Source organism: Camellia sinensis, chromosome 6 (assembly GCF_055761805.1).
Source record: "Camellia sinensis isolate YWXY chromosome 6, ASM5576180v1, whole genome shotgun sequence".
NCBI lineage: Eukaryota > Viridiplantae > Streptophyta > Magnoliopsida > Ericales > Theaceae > Camellia > Camellia sinensis.
In genome coordinates, this window is record NC_138966.1 from 50,744,521 (window position 1) to 50,748,665 (window position 4,145).

The following is a 4,145-nucleotide window of genomic DNA, read 5'->3' on the forward strand; positions in this document are numbered from 1 at the left end:
TGAGGAGTGAGTGGTGGAGGTAGGTTTGGTGGAGTGTAGTAGGTGATAGGAGTAGTAGGTGGAGGTAGGTTTGGTGGTAGGTGTAGTAGTAATTTACATTTACATTAACAGCCCCCCTCAAACTCAAGGAGGATAGGTACTAGCCAACTTGAGTTTGGAGAGAGTAACAAAACAGAAAAATAAGCTGACAAATAAAATTAAAAATGGGATAGGAGACACTGTATGGTCGTGTCGGACCGTTGTAGCAGACACTGTGTGGTCGTGTCAGATCGATGTAGCAGACAGTTTATGGGGTCATGTCGGACCGGTGTAGCAGGACAGTTTACGGGGTCATGTCGGACCGTTGTAGCAGCCAGTTTACGAGTCGGACCGTTGTAGCAGCCAGTTTACGTGGAAAACACGGAGGCAGCACCGGCAAGGGCCGCTCAGGACGGAGGCAAGAAGAAAAGACCGGCGACAGAGTAGAGAAGAGATGTCGGTGTGTGGTCGTCTGCAGAAAAGAAAACAAAGCTGTTGTTGTGTTTTTTTTTTATTATTTATTTATTTATTTATTTTTTTTTGTGTAAAATGGTGATCGGGGTGAGCCCGACATGAATAAAATGAGTTTGTGGAAGGAGGAATGTTTGTTTGTTTGTTTGTTTGTTTGTCTGTTTTTTTTTTTTTTTTTTTTTGTGAAAAGTAAGGGAATCGAATAAGAAAAAAAAATATGGAGATGGAAAACACGGAGGCAGCACCGGCAAGGGCCGCTCAGGACGGAGGCAAGAAGAAAAGACCGGCGACAGAGTAGAGAAGAGATGTCGGTGTGTGGTCGTCTGCAGAAAAGAAAACAAAGCTGTTGTTGTGTTTTTTTATTTATTTATTTATTTATTTATTTATTTTTGTGTAAAATGGTGATCGGGGTGAGCTCGGCATGAATAAAATGAGTTTGTGGAAGGAGGAATGTTTGTTTGTTTGTGTTTTTTTTTTTTTTTTTTTTTTGTGAAAAGTAAGGGAATCGAATAAGAAAAAAAAAATGGAGATGGGGATGAAATGATAAGCATGGTGATGATGAAGAGATAATAATGAATAAAAAGAGAGCACCAATTAATTTGTATAATAAAAAATAAAAGTGAGGCGGGAATGGGTGTGATTAAAAAAAGAAAAGAGAGTGAGAGATTCGAAAAATGTGAGTGGGTGGGTCTTGAGAGAGAGAAACCGTGTCTCCCCCTCCGCAAATGGGTGTGTGTGTAGGAATCTGCTGGGTGTAAAGGTCCTACCCGTGGGTGTGATGAGTGGGTTGTGGGAAAATGAAAAATAAAGAAAAGAAAAGAAAGTAAAGTGAGAGACAGAGAGTGAGGGGATATAGTGGAGAGAGAGAGGGGAGTAGAGATCAGATTCCCAACCAGTCTTCTCCATTATTCCCACAGATTATTCCAACTTCTTGAAGTAAGGTTCGAACTCGGGCACCCCTATCGCCTTCCTCAACCCAGTCCGAATCGCCGAGTTAGGAACGGCGGAGATGGCGGAGGCGGCGGCAGAGCGGAAGGCGGAGGGGGTGAGGTCGGAGTGGGGAGGGAAGTCGCCGAGGAGGTGGTGGGGGACGCCTCGGCGGTCGTGCATTGGGATCTTGTTGGTAGTGATGTCGAGACCGCGATAGACTTGTATTTTGTCGGAGTTTATTATTTCAGAGGGGAAGAATCGGGTGGCGAGGTCCACGGAAAGCTTCGATTTGCCCGACCCAGTTGGTCCCATAATCACTACAATGAGTCGCTGCTGCCAAACATCGTCTATTACCTGTACATACACTGTGTGTGCCACCCCCAACAATCCCCCCACAGATTGAGACTGAAATTTGGAGAGAGAAATATGTTGAGATCGTGTTGCAGATGCTTGGGGCGACGCACCGGTGATGGATTATTGTGGCATATAGACTTGAAGCCTCACACCTCCGGCGACTTCTCGATCGCCGTTGTTCAGGCCAATTCTAGCCTCGAGTTGCAGATGCTTGGGGCGACGCACCGGTGATGGATTATTGTGGCATATGGACTTGAAGCCTCATGCCTCCGGCGACTTCTCGATCGCCGTTGTTCAGGCCAATTCTAGCCACGAAGATCAGAGTCAAGTTTTTACCTCTCCCTCCGCTACCTACATCGGCGTCTTATGACGGCCATGGCGGCCCTGAAGCTTCTCGATTCGTTAACAGACACCTCTTTCCTTTCCTCCACAAATTTGCTACGGAGCAAGGGGGATTATCAGCGAATGTAATAAAGAAGGCATTTAATGCAATGGAGGAGGAGTTTCTGTATTTGGTGAAGCGATCGTTGCCAGTTCAGCCACAAATTGCTTCAGTTGGGTCATGTTGTCTTGTTGGTGCAATTTCAAATGATGTGTTATATGTCGCCAATCTTGGAGACTCAAGGGCAGTTCTTGGTCGGAAAGTTTCCGAGGGACAAAAGAGTAAAGTGGTGGCTGAACGTTTGTCTAAGGATCACAATGTTGCATGCGAGGAGGTGAGGAAGGAGGTCGAGGCACTTCATCCTGATGATTCAGCTATTGTAGTCCCTTGCCGTGGTGTTTGGAGAATTAAAGGGATAATTCAGGTGTCAAGATCAATTGGTGATGTTTATTTGAAAAAAACCCGTGAAATAGTTGGAAGATGAGAGGTCCGGCGGGCGGCCAAGGCGAGGCTGCCGCCCGCCGGTGAAGCGAAAATACTAGGTTCTTAACCTAGCTCTGATACCATGTAAGATAAATTGATGTATATTATTGATTGATTTGTATATATTTTGTACAAGAATTCCTATTATATAGGAGATGATTTGGGAGTAGGTGAGGAGTGAGTAGGTGGAGTGGGTGAGTGTGTGTGGTAAGTGGTAGTGGTAGGTTAGGTGAGGAGTAGGTGAGGAGGTGAGTGTGTGTGGTAGGTTAGGTGGATTTACTATATACAATTTACATTAACAACATGTATGTAATTGGCTGGAGGTTAATTAATTGCATTGTTGTTGTGTATATATATATATATATGAATAATTAAGGATTATGAAAAAAAATATAGCGATCCCGGGTTTACCCTTGTTATACCGTGATCCAGACATGTGTCCGTGGATGTTGGTAGTTGTTTATTATTTTGTTTACATCCTTTTACTTCGTATTTGAGTTATAGGATGTGTTGGGCGGATTTGTTTCAGGTTGGTTGAGTTTAGAAACCAAAACTAGTTGCCCAGATTTTTGGCCTGTACGCTCGAGCGGAGGTGTTGGCGCTCGAGCGGAGATTACACCCATTCAGTATTTTCCTGTGCAGCGTTGTACGCTCGAGCGTGGTATTGGCCGCTCGAGCGGGGTTGTCTGAGTGCCGCTCGAGCGTAGGGTTGGGAGCTCGAGCGGAGGTCTGGTTCTGTAAAAGTGCTGGGCGAGTGCATTCTGCGCTCGAGCGGGAGGTTGGCCGCTCGAGCGGAAGTTTGTGAGTGGCCGCTCGAGCGGGGTGTTTTACGCTCGAGCGGAGACCTGGGTTAAAGTCCCGAAATTGTGACTTTTCAAATCACTTTTTCACTTTCTCTTCTCTCTCTTACTTTTCCAAAATCACCATTGTTGAGCCTCTCACTCTAGACTCTACCTTCTCTCTAGGTTTTGATTTAGTAGGAGTGATTTACTCACCTTTGGCCTTTATAAAAAAGTTGTTGATCGTCGAGGGCTTCATTTTAATCTGAAAATCTCGGGTTTTGGAGCACGTTGGATTTTGTCGTCTTCTCCTTTGGGACTCCGAATTTGAGGTAGGGATAACCTACTCCTCTCTATGGGTTTTGTCTTTAAATTTTGGTATTTTGAGATGTTGGGCTTGGTTTGGTAATTTTGTGAAAGTTTGGGGCTTTTGTGTAATTTTACAAAAGTTGGGGTTTTATTCATAATAAACCTAGATGCATGTTTGGCATAGAAAAATGGAATGATTGTTGAATCATTGATGAAAATGGGACCTAAGGGTTGAAATAGTAATTATGGAAAATGGCCTAATTACATTGTTTAATTAATTGGGATAATTAATTGGTGAGAAATGAGGAAATAGAATGTTGATTGAATATCCATTTGTGCATTTATTTTCTGTTTTAGAAATAACTGCTTTGGGCTATCGGTGGAGGATAGTCGAGATTGTTGTAGACAATGCATGATGA

At 44.0% G+C, this 4,145-nt stretch overlaps 1 pseudogene; it reads left to right on the top strand.

The window, feature by feature from the left end:
- The first annotated feature begins 1,498 nt into the window (after nucleotides 1-1,498).
- Nucleotides 1,499-2,654, top strand: LOC145793293 (putative protein phosphatase 2C 63 pseudogene; annotated as a pseudogene).
- The last annotated feature ends 1,491 nt before the right edge of the window (nucleotides 2,655-4,145 follow it).